The sequence below is a fragment of the Hippopotamus amphibius genome, chromosome 11 (genome assembly GCF_030028045.1).
Source record: "Hippopotamus amphibius kiboko isolate mHipAmp2 chromosome 11, mHipAmp2.hap2, whole genome shotgun sequence".
NCBI classification, from domain to species: Eukaryota; Metazoa; Chordata; class Mammalia; order Artiodactyla; family Hippopotamidae; genus Hippopotamus; species Hippopotamus amphibius.
In genome coordinates this window covers 28006269-28019751 of record NC_080196.1, presented here as the reverse complement: position 1 = coordinate 28019751, position 13483 = coordinate 28006269, and the positions used below count along the sequence as shown (strand labels likewise).

Sequence of the window (13483 nt, the reverse complement as noted above, 5' to 3'; positions counted from 1 at the left end):
ATGCAACAGTTGACTTGTTTCCTCTCCTCTTCAAAATTCCATTTTATGTTGTCTGCTCTGCATTGACCTATTTCTACAGAGTTAATAAACAATCATTTTTCAAGTGTTTTTTTTTTAACTGCGACCTACACACACACACACACACACACACACGCAAAATGTGTTCAGGTCTCACTCATCTAAGTCTGCTCTTCATAACCCCCACCATCGCATCTTTGAAACAACCCTGTTCTTGAAAGTCGTGGGCTGGACTCTAGAACCAGCCTTGCTATTTACTAGCTGTGAGACTTGAGGCAAGTGCCCAAGCCTCCATGTATTTTTATGTGCAGATGTGATACATATATAGAGTGGAATACTACTCAGCCATGAAAAAGAATGAAATAATGCAATTTGCAGCAACATGGATGGACCTAGAGGTAATCATACTAAGTGAAGTAAGTCAGAAAGAGAAAGCTAAATACCATATGATCTCACTTATGTGTGGAATCTAAAAATATGATACAAATGAACTTATTTACAAAATAGAAATAGACTCACAGACATAGAAAACAAATTTATGGTTACCGAAGGGAAAAGGGGGCGGGAGGGATAAATTAGGAGTTTGGGATTAACAGATACACACTACTATATACAAAATACATAAACCACAAGGTCCTACTGTATAACATAGGAACTATATTCAATATTTTGTAATAACCTATAATGGAAAAGAATCTGAAAAGGAATAACTGAGTAACTGAATCACTTTGCTGTACACTTGAAACTAATACAACACTGTAAATCAACTCCAAAAGATCATGCCTCACTATACCCAGCCTACATCCCTCAAAGACTGGCTGGAGGACCACAGGAGAAACTGAATGTGAAGGCATCGCATACATGGCAGAGCCCTGTGAAGCCACATGACTGCATAAAAGAGACAATACTCTGATACCTCTCCCTGCCATACCTGTCCGTGAAGCCCCTTCTGGCCCCTCCCTACAATCACCTGACCCAGAGAGAAGGCAAACCTTCCTTTTTGGCACCAACATTTTTTACCAACTTTATTCTGATAAAGTGTGTATAACTCTATTAGCACTAGTTATTTTTGTTTGTTTGTTTGTTTATTTTGCTTCTTGGCTTTCTTGACAAAGAGTTGGAGCTCCTTGAGATTAAAGACCATGCTGGAATCATGTAAGTATTCCCCACTCATATAGTGGCACAGAACAATAGCTCAATAAATGAATTTTGAAAATAAATATAGAAATTAATTGCAAATTTCAAGGAACTATACTCATTATATATATACGTGTATATGTTTTATATATATATATATACTTGATGACTTTAACATTTGTGGGAGAGATTATCCCCCAGTGTCCTTTCTCCCCTTCTTCCCTTTAGTAATAGAAATCTTTGGGGTTTGGCTAGGCACACAGCCAATCACCTATAGACTCAACTGAGTGCTAGGTGCGACCATATTATCAAGACATGGTCAGTGATGGGTTAGCAGCAGTGATATGCCAGCTTCCTTAAGAGGAAGCAGCTTGCCCTTAACTTTCTTTCCCCTGGATATGATGATGATGATGAGCCAGCTTTGACCACTGGGAGGAAGGCTACATCCAGGTGCTGGAGTAACCTGGCAGAGTCTCTGGATCTCCAGATGATCTCATGGAGCACATCAGCCTATCTCCTTGGACCTCCTGCCTACATCTGTGCTGTTAAGAGAGAAAAACATTTGTATTTTATTGAACCCATGGTGTTTTGTGGTCCCTTTATTACAGCAGCTTAAATTATACTGTCATAAGTACCCTTAGATCCTATAAGCTCCATTTGTAGCTGTTACCTAACCCATTGACCATCTGTTCTTTGCCTCCTTACTGCCTTCGATCTTTTTTTATTCTTTTTTAATATATGATTTTTTTTAATGTTTATTTATTTATTTAGGCTGCATTGGGTCTTTGTTGCTATGCGCGAGCTTTCTCTAGTTGTTGTGAGCAGGGGCTACTCTTCATTTTGGTGTGCGGGCTTCTCATTGCGGTGGCTTCTCTTGTTGCAGAGCACAGGCTCTAGGCACTTGAGCTTCAGTCTTTGTGGCACGAGGGCTCAGTAGTTGCAGCACACGGGCTTAGTTTCTCCATGGCATGTGGGATCTTCCCGGACCAGGGATCGAACCCGTGTCTCCTGTATTGGTAGGTGGATTCTTAACCACTGTGCCACCAAGGAACTCCCATGCCATCAGTCTTTTTAAGACTATACCTTAGATGTTTGTTGGCTTTGTCCCCACTTATTCTTGCTCACTCTGATAATTCCATTGCCTCTAAGATCTTATATTCAACATCCTACTATAACTGCAATTCTTTGACTGCATCTTGATATCCAGTCTATTGACATAGCTAAGTTCTCCCTATCAATTTTTTTCTGATTGTCACCTACTTCTTTACCTAAATAAGATCTCTTGTTCATCTTTATTTTTTATTGAAGTATAGTTGATTTACAATATTATATGTTTCCAGTGTATAACAGTGATTTCATATTTTTGTAGATTATGCTCCATTTTAAAGTTATAAAATATTGATTATACTCTCTGTGCTGTACATTACATCCTTGTGCCCTATTTTATGCTTAGTAGTTTGTACCTCTTAAACCCCTTCCCCTAACTTGCCCTTCCCCACACCCCTCTCCTCACTAGTAATCACTAGTCTGTTCTCTATATCTATGAATGTGTTTCTGTTTTGTTATAATAATTATTTTTTTTTAGATTCCCTGAGTCTGTGGAATCCCCCTCCTCTTCTGGGTCCCCCACTAGGGATGTGGGTCCTGACAGATCACCTCTCATCCCTTCCCACCAGACTCCATGTGGAACTTCTTATAGCTTTAGTTGTAGAAGAGCCATCCTGCTAGTCTTCGGGTAGATTTCAGTGAGAGTTATTCTACATGTAGATGTAGTTTTGATGCATTCATGAGGGTAGGTGAGTTCAGGGCCCTCCTACTCCCCCATCTTGATCCCACCTCCCCCCACATGCGTCTTTAGAATCACTTTCTTCCGGGTACTTTTGCCTGGCAAAGCTGAAATCCTGAAGAAACCCAAACCCCCATACCCTGTACTTATGCAGCTGTATATGGTTGGAGAACACACAAGATCACAAGACTGAACTTATGCTTTTCATACCATTTTTTTTCTCTTAACCCTCCAAATGTTACACTACAGTTCTTAGATAGAGATATTTCTTCAAAGATCATTAAAAAAAAGAAGCCAACAAGTCCCACATCTTTCCACCTTTGAAATGAGCAATCTGTTCATGTCTGTACTAAAATGCATCCTCTCTATTACTATAAATAAGATAGGTCTGCATCCATAAAAGGCAGCCCCATTCCTATGCTTACGGTCTCACCCCATCATACATTCTTAGGGCCTTCCATCATCAATTTCTCCCTCTCAACTGTATCTTATCCATCAGCAAGTAACTTGCTATTTTATCTCCAACTTAAAAAAAAAATTTGTTCATCTACATCTCCCTCCAGCTACCTCTCATTTTTTTACTCCTCATTCACTACAAAACTTACTGAAAACATTGTCTGTCATCACCATACCCATTTCCTTATGTCACCTTTTTCTTCTCTAGCCACTCAACTTAGGTTTCTTTCTCTACATCTCCACTGAGGCTGGGCTGCTCAAGGTCACCAAAGGCATCTATGTTGCCAAACCAAGTACTGTAGTTTCTTCTCTTTTAATTTGTCTCCCTCTCAGCAGCTTTCTAATCAGTTAACATCCCCTCCTTTTTAATGCCCTTTGGTTTCTTTGATTCTGTGACGCTATACGTTCCTGGTCTGGCTCCTACCTCACTGGCTACTTCTTTTCCAGCTCTTTTGCTGCCTTCTCCTCCTATACCCACCCAAATATTAGCATGTTCAGGTTATAACCATGGCCTTCACTTTTCCAAATTCTTCAGTAATTTTGTATTTTCTTTCACTGCTCTATTTCAATGCCTAAAACTGTACTTCACACATAGCAGGACATCTATAGATATTTATAAAGTGAATGCGTACACTATCTGGCTTCTTAGAAAAAGCAACAGTAGTAATGACCTCTCTTCTGCTCCATACATCTACTTTTGGAATGTCTCTGGACTTTCATTTACTTATGACTTTGTCATATGTTGGAGTCTGATAATTGCTCTCTGAATAGGATGATTCAACAACTGTCTTGATATGAGCTTATACAATTGTACACAGAATAAAATAAACTTAATGAAACAACTGCCCATATGTATATAGACAAAAATAGTGAAGTGTTAGAGAGTTACTATCTGAATTTGATTCAACTAGACAACTAATATAGATAACTCAGTTTTTAAACTCATTTCCTCAGACCCAGCTTTTATTTTATTTTTTTGTAACTTGGATTATGCAAGTAACAATTCCATTTATAAGGTCCTTCTAAAAGAACTGTAAACTCTAGCTTCCATTTCACTATATCGTGTTCCACCCTCTCCATCCTTGCAACATGGAGAAAGTGCTTTGTTTGCAGATTGCTTTGAGCTCAGGAATGAAAAATCTTGTAAGTCCATGGCATTATAAGTACAATGTGTTTAAAGTGGCCTAAGCTGTTTGCACAGGAAAATAACACGTTCTAATCCATTTAAGGGCCTTTGTAGGTAGTCAGGTCTCCATCCCTTAATCCACCTCATTATGCCTAGGTAGTGAAACATACAGGGTTTTAGGTACCTACAATTACTGGCTGATAAGGTACACTGACAACCAAAAGACAGAGTAGGCAATGATATTCTGAAGAAAGCATTTCCAGCCTGTGATCACGTGACACAGAGGGTTGGGTTGGGCTGGGCGTATGCTGAGATAGCACGTCTTCATGTACAGTCTGGTTGAAGTTTGCCTAAATTATACATAGGACCAAGCCACCAGGGAAGAGTTGGCAATTCCCGTCCTCATTGAGTGCCAGGTATTACTGATGTCCCAAGAAACTCTGGCCATAAAATCTGTTCTTCCAGGTGTTGATTACACACCCAGTAAGCTAAATTTTCTCAGATTTAGAACCCCCAAATAACTGCCCTAAATATTTTAGACTTCTCTGCCCAAGGCTTCTCTCTGGTTTCTAGTATTCATCCTTATATGTTCTAACTAATCAAAAATTAAAGCACCACTGACAATGTCCTGCCATAAGAGCTGTAGCTCACTGTCTGATGACTGAGCTAGGAAGCTGGCTCTACAATGACAGTCCTACCTGAATACACCCAGAGTAAAGACATGAAATAAAACAAACTCAGCTCTGCACCAGTTTACTGGACCTTCCATCTGCAGATATAGGGTCTGTTCCTCTTTATAAATTTTAAACCAGGTCAATATTCTTTAGAAGAAGCAAGAAAACTTTGGATACGACTGCTCTGTTTTGGGTCAATGATATTACCTCCTTGAGAAGAAATCTATCAAGAACAATATGAGATTATTTACTGGTTGTCCTGACCTTTTCCTTTATATTTTACTTTTGTACAATAATTTGTTATAATCCATTCTGCACGAAGTCAGCATAGACCTCTGGTTACCTTTTGTTTAGGAATATTTTAAGGTATTCATCAGAACTTTATTTGGTAGTCATCAAGTACCACCATCCATCATTTGTTAGCTGATTGTTACCTCATACCTTTCATGGAAGGTAGTCAATATTTAATTGAGCCCTAAAGTTAGGTTTCAAATTTCCTGTGTCTTGGCATCTGAAGAAATAGTGTCATATTTTATTGCAAATAGACATTTATAAGCCCTTGTGAACTGTTATTTCATTGATTTGGTATCTCCTATGATTCAACATTCCTGATTCTGAAGTCTGGATTTTCTCCATATTCTCCGACTTTCGAGTGTTTTCTTATCAAATTGAGTACGTAAATAAAATTGTAGACAAATGAACACTGTTAATTATAATGTTTGTCTATTGATTGCTGTGGAACTAGGAGTGCCGCTCCTCAGAAGGTAAACCTTGTTTAGTCTGAGTTACTCTTTGCCTCGTGTATTTGAATGAAATGCAATGCAACATGGTTCGGACTTTACTAAATCAAAGTAACTTCCCTCCTCTGCATACATGCATATATGCACACGCACGTAGTAGTGTGCTAACATTTGAATGAGCAAATAAACGAAAATGTCCAGAACACTCTTAATAGCCAAGTTTTTCTTTTATATCTATAATGTGGAATGGTATTGTTATATTAAGCTATTACTTGCAAGCTTTTTTTTGTCTCCAATATTATTGCCATTTCAATTTATAGTGCGTTTAGCATAAGTGATTATATTATGAAGGAGAGATATACTTTTAAAGCTATTATCCTATACTTAATTATCCTTTAATTAGGCTGGAAACCACTATAATATTATTAGTATAATTAAAAAGACATTAAGTAGAAAGGTTTCAGATTTCTGCATTTAAATACACAAAATATTTTGGATAGGTTTTTCCTATTGTCTTTTGTGAGTGAAGTATGTTTTAGGACACATACAGATTATGTAGAAGAATGTTAAAAGTAGTTCACGATTTTTTTTTCCTTTTTCAGCCATGCTGTGTGGCACGCAGTATCTTAGTTCCCTGACAAGGGATCGAACCTGTGCCTCCTGCAGTGGAAGTGTGGAGTTTTAACCACTGGACCACCAGGGAAGTCCCTAAAAGTAGTTCATGCTTATATTCTTTATAAGCAGTATTTTTTTACTGCTCACATTTGCTTTGTAGTGGTATAGTAGATGATTGACATTTTTACAGATGGCGACAAAAGCCCAATGGCACTCATTAGATCTTCCGTATCTAAAAGAAAAGGAAAAGATAACAGAAAGGTATGCTTGCTCCACCTAGCTTTTAATACCACACCAAAATAATATTCTTATATTAAGGACATTTTAAATAAACACAAATTTTAATAAGATGGATGTTGAACACAGATCATGATACTTGTAGGACACTGAACACTCACCATACAAGGTTAATGAAAATAGAAAAAATTTAGTTTGCATCACTTCTTTTTGAAAGTTTTCACATTAAAAATTTACATATCTCCAATGCTTCCTAGTTGTGTGTGTGCATGTGTGTTTTTAAGATTAAAACTTGACTTACTGTTAGTTACTGTAAATATTTCAAAAATTATGTAATGACCACTTTGATTAATGACACCGGTCCAAGAGAATTATTTATTGTATTTGAAAATTGTTTTGAATCCTCTAAAACTTTATAATTTTTTTTCAAAAAACTTTAAGAGCTCATAATTCTCTCTAAATTTAAAAGGGGGAATATATGGTATAACTAAGGGGCTTACATGCTTTGATTAATATTTTCACCCACTTAACGGAATGGGAAGAATGTTTTATGGATGATAAGTTAGACACATTTTTGGAAGGGTTTTGAAGTTAAAAAGTAAACTATTGTGTCTTTTTCCTAGTGAATTTGAAAAGCAACTGCAAATGCACACATTTTTGATGGTTGATGTGTGAATCGTAAATCTGCTATAAAATATGATTCAACATTATCTAGAACTGTTAAAGATATCCATATTACTATGGCCCAGAAAAATTCCACTTCAAGATACACACACACACACACACACACACAACACACACAAACATATATGTAACCTATAGCAATTTTTTTCTTTAAAAATTGTATCCAAATCACCTAGGGATCTTGTTAAAATTAAAATTCTAATTCAATAGGTTTGGGGTGGAGTCTGAAATTCTACAGTTCTGACTATCTCCTGGGTAATGCCTTTGATAGTGGTCCATGGACCAACTTTGAGTAGCCAGGGCCAGAGCAGTGGTGCTCAAAGTGTATTTCTCAGACCAGCAGCAACAGCATCACTTGGGGACTTAAGTGCAAATACTTGGGCTTCACCCCGGACCTACTGAATCAGAGACTGTGGGTGGACCCAGAGATTTGTGTTTTAACACACTTTCCATGCAATTCTGATACATGTTAAAGTATATCATGGTACTTATAAAAGAATACATAACAGCATTGTTCATAAAAGCCCCAAACTGGAAAAAAAATCCAAACGTCTATCAAAAGATGATTAGATAAATAAATTATATATTCATACAATGGAATACAGTCAGCCTTCTGTATCTGCAAGATTTGCACCTGTGGATTCAACCAACTGCACATCAGAAGTATTTAGAAAGAAAGTCTAGAAAGTTCCTAAAAGCAAAATGAATTTGCTGCATGCTGGCAACTATGTAGGTAGTGTTTACATTGTAGTAGGCATGGTAAGTAATCTAGAGGTAATTTAAAGTATGTGAAAGAATGTGTGCAGGTTATATGTAAATACCATGCCATTTTATATACAGCATTTGTATCTGTGGATTTTGGTATAAGTGGGAGGTCCTAGAGCTGTACTACAGAGCATACAAATAAACATACAGGAATCTGAGTGAATATTTGTGGAAAATGAGCATAAGAAGTAAAATATAGTCCAGATCCGCCTGGCCTCGAGGGCAACGGGGCTTAAGTCTGAACAGAGCTGCTTCCAAAAGAAAGCAGAGCAAGCAGCCTCCGAGAGGCTGGCAGGCTGGTAACTGGCAGGTACTTGGAGAAGTGCCTTTTTCTGCGCCATCACCAGTATGCATTTTCTTTAGGAGCTTAGCCTTACTCACCTGTTGCCTTGTATGAAAATCTGAAGGAAAGCCTGCCTCTTAAAAAAAAAATAGCCATCAGAATGTTATTTTTCAATCTTATGTTCAATTCCTCATTAAAATATTCATAGAAAAAAGAAAAAAAAGAAAAGAAAAAGAAGTAAAGTATAAAAGAATACTTGTACATGGTTCCACCTATGTAAAATTCAAAAGCAGTTACCATATTTTAGGGAGGCCTACATCAGTGGTAGAACTATAAAGACAACAAGAAAGTGGTAACCATAAAAGTCAGGGTAAGAATCACCTCTAGTTAAAGTAAAGGGGTTGTGATGTAATGACGGGGGATCCTGAAGGGCTGGCAGTGTAATGTGTTTTGACCTGAGTACTGGTTATATTCGTAATTATATGAAGTTACTTTGAAATCACTCATCCACTGTTAATTTATGTTTTATGTACTTTTAAAATTTGCAAAAATATAAGAGAACAGTAAAGCACATTTCTGTCAGATCTATCTTATAATAATGTTTTTCTTTGTTAATGACTGAAGAATTATTCCAGTGGGAATTACTCTGTTGTCCACAGAAAGTTGTTTCTAAAGTAAATAGAAGTTCAGTCTAGTGTCTCATGGTATAGCATTGAGAAAGTGTATTTACGGGTTGGAAAAACATATCTGCAACATCTTACTATATAACATATATTGCTTGTTAGTGATTGATTACAGACTGGGGGTAGTTTCATTCCCCTGTATGATTAAATGCTTGGTAAAAAAAAAATACAGAGTAGAGGCACAATTTACATGCTATGGTGAGCACGGGATATTTGCCTGCATTGCTTCTTTTTTGCAATAAGCTGTTCTCCCCTTTCCCATGTGGTTCTGGCAGGACTGCTATTCACAGTGCCATCCTGCCCTGACCAAGGTGGTCTGTGATCCAGACCTGCCTGGCCAATCATGCGGCCCTATTTTTCTGTCCACAATAATCAATTGTAATGCAGAACTCATCCTTCTGCTGGATGGACTATAAGGATGCTGGAGGGAAAGAATTTTTTGGATGTGTCAGGGAAAATGATTTTGGGGACCAATGTAGACTAAACACCTGATAGTCATTCTCCTTCCACTTGGAAGGAAGAGGCTTGATAATGCAGTTCACAGCAAGGGACACAGAGTTAAATGCTGTTGGAAAAAAGAAGTGTGAGTTTTTTCTTTTTCTTCTTTTTTTTCAGCACTTGGATCAAGCCACTTCAGTCCTCTGGATGAGCCAATAAATTATGGTTGTTTTTGTTTTCTATTATTGCTTGAGCTACTTTTGAGTTCAGGTCCTAGTATTTTCCATGGAAAGAATCTTTGTTAATTTATAAGCACAGTTTAAAATATTTTCAGGATTCACAGTCTAAAATTGCTCTATTTCTTTGTGTGCTTTGGCCCTTTGATCAATTGTTGGGAATAACAGAATTTACTCATAGTTACTTGTGCTAATGAAGGTCCTAAAACATGAGGTAGTTACTTCATGGATAAATGGCCACCATAAAGCTTTGCCATGTATATTTGGTCACAGGGATTGCTTTGTCCATGCTAGTATAGAATTGGAAGGAGATTAAATTTCTAAAAAAGACTGCAACAGAATTAGATGATGTCTTGATAAAGCTTCTTTATCCTGCATTCCCTAAACTTTGAAAGTTTTGACTTCTCAGTTTCACAGCCTCACTGAAAGGCTTATCCGTGGCATAAGAAATGTGTGTACTGAGTCCATAAATGAAATCTAAGTGAGGCTATTAATGCCTATATGGTTTCAGGCATGTTGTGAGGAAAGCTTCACCAAAAAGGGCTGTAAAGCAGGAATGGCACATTGAGCCACCTGGGGAACTCTCTAAGACACAAATGCTTGGGTCTTAGCAAAAGAAATATTGATTTACTTGTCTAGGCTACGGCCAAGGCATTGGGATTTTAAAAATCTCTCCAAGTGGTTCTATCATGTAGTCAGATTTGAGAGATGCTACATAAAGGAACCTTTGCACTTACACAATTCCTTAGCAAAGTCTTAGTCCCATCTCATAGGTTTTGAAGGACATGGGATAGTTTGTGTCTATGGAGAGGATGGAGGTGTTATAGAGAAGCAGCCAGCCATCTCTCCTGGGAAGATATGGGGGTTGTGCTCAGGTTACACCCCTCCCCGCCACAGTGGCATTTTGCTACTTCCAGTGCTTCCCCTGAAGACTTGATCCTTGCAAGGTCCCCAGAGTACTCTTCAGTTAATCACAGGGAATCACTCCTGGACCTACTTTCACATACAGCTTGCTTCTGAAATCACTCCCCATAGATTTCAGCTGCCTCCCTTCAGAGCTCCTAATGCCTCCCTATTCATTAGAACAACAACAACAACAAATAGTGGAAACCAAGAGAAAGCTACAATGGGAATCTTAGCCAAAGATTCAGGGACCCCAATGGGCAGATGTGATGGATTTGGAGGTAGCTTATCTGTAAAGATTTTTTTTCCCAGATCTTTATTGGAATATAATTGCTTTACACTATTGTGCTAGTTTCCACTGTACAACAAAGTGAATCAGCTGTATTTATACATATATCCCCATATCCATCCCTGTTAAGCCTCATCCCTCCCACACTCCCTATCCCACCCCTCTAGGTCATCACCAAGCATCAAGTTGGTCTCCTTGCGCTATGCAGCAGCTTCCCACTAGCATTTGGTAGTGTGTATATGTCAATGCCATTCTCACTTCGTCTCAGCTTCTCCTTCTGCCCTCTCCATGTCCTCAAGTCTGTTCTCTATATCTGCATCTTTATTCTTCCCCTACCACTGGGTTCATCAGTACCATTTTTTTTTTTTTTTTAAGATTCCATATATATGTGTTAGGATACGGTAATTGTTTTTCTCTTTCTGATTTACTTCACTGTGTATGACGGACTCCAGGTCCATCCACCTTTCAGGGATCATTTCCATGGTTTGTTACTAGGGAAGTTTCTCTGAAAGTGTAGAGCACCTGAAACCCCGAAGAGGAGCCGTAGCATTCTCTCCTGCGCGTGAAGCCGGTTGTTGGTGTTCCTTCTGCAGCTGCCATTAACCATTGGTAAAGATTTTTTTAGAACACTGTTTTACTGTCTTCCCTTTCCTCCATATCCTCTATTGCTTCAAACTCAGGTAACTTCCACATGTAACTCTGGTAAGCATATCTGGTACAACTATCCATTGTTAGGTTGGTGCCTAGGTAGATTTCAGGATTTCCATGGACCACCTCCTCCCCACAAAGATAAACAACACCTTAAATTGGTGGCTTTTGTTTGTATAGAGAAATAGATCATTATAAAGTTTAGATTATTTAAAGACCCTATGACTACTTTCCTATTTAAGAATCACTTTAATACACCAATAATATAAATACCACCAGAAGTGGAATTTTTTTACTTTTCTCAATAAAAAAGGTAAAACAGTACTCTTAGCTGTTATCATCAAGGCTTTATAACAAGAATTTCTAGCTAGATAAAACTAGAAATGTACTTTTTTTCCACTTGTTTAAATTGAGGTTTTTACAGTTTATTTACAATGTTGTGTTAATTTCTGCTATACAGCAAAGTAATTCAATTATATACATTCTTTTTTTAAAATATTCTTTTCCATTATGGTTTATTATGGGATATTGAATATAGTTCCCTGTGCTATATAGTAGGACCCTGTTGTTTATCCATTCTATATATAATGGTTTGCATCCACTAACCCCAACCTCCCACTCCATCCCTCTCCCACTCCCTCCCATTGGCAACCACAAGATTGTTCTCTACGTGAGTCCATTTCTGTTTCATAGATAAGTTAATTTCTATCATATTTTAGATTCCACATATAATGGATCTTATATGGTATTTGTCTTTCTCTTTCTGAGTTACTTCACTTAGTATGATAATCTCTAGTTGCATCCATTGTTGCTGCAAATGGCATTGTTTCATTCTGTTTTGCAGCTGAGTAGTATTCCATTGCATATGTGTACCACATCTTCTTTATCTATTCACCTGTTGATGGACATTTAGGTTGTTTCCATGTCTTGGCTATTGTGCATAGTGCTGGTGTGAACATAGGGGTGCATGCATCTTTTTGAGTTGTATTTTGCCCAGATATATGCCCAGGAGCGGGATTACTGGATCATATGTTAATTCTATTTTTAGTTTTCTGAGGAGCCTCCATACTGTTTTCCATAGTGGCTGCACCAACTTACATTCCCACCAACAGTGTAGGAGGGTTCCCTTTTCTCCACACCCTCTCCAGCATTTGTTATTTGTAGACTTTTAAATGACAGCCATTTTGACTGGTGTGAGGTGGTACCTCACTGTGGTTTTGATTCACATTTCTCTAATAATTAGTGATGTTGAGTGTCTTTTCATGTGCTTATTGGCCATCCAATGTCTTCTTCTGAGAAATGTCTATTTAGGTCCTTTGCCCATTTTCATTTGGATGGTTTTTTCCTTGTTGTTGAGTTGTATGAGCCGTTTGTACATTTTGGAAATTAAGCCCTTGTAAGTTGCATCGTTTGCAAATACTTTCTCCTATTCTCTAGGTTGTCTATTGGTTTTGTTTATGGTATCCTTTGCTGTTCAAAAGCTTGTAAGTTTGACTAGGTCCCATTTGTTTAGTTTCATTTTTATAGAAATTTACTTTTAAAAAAAGATTCCTTCGGTTTAATCAATAAACATAAACTGGCACCAACCATTAGCAACACACTCTTCTATGCTCCTGAGAAGACAGGGCTGTCTTGGAAACATTCAGTATTGTGAGAAAACTGTAAGTTTACATCAGTTTAGCCACAATTCCTTCATTGTTTTGTCAGAACTCAATTTTTTTAAATTATGAAAAAAGCATATTTTTAAAATAATCTAAATATGGCT

At 37.6% G+C, this 13483-nt stretch overlaps 1 pseudogene; it reads left to right on the top strand.

Moving 5' to 3' along the window:
- The first annotated feature begins 11520 nt into the window (after positions 1-11520).
- Positions 11521-11711, top strand: LOC130832170 (small nucleolar RNA U3; annotated as a pseudogene).
- Positions 11712-13483: the final 1772 nt, after the last annotated feature.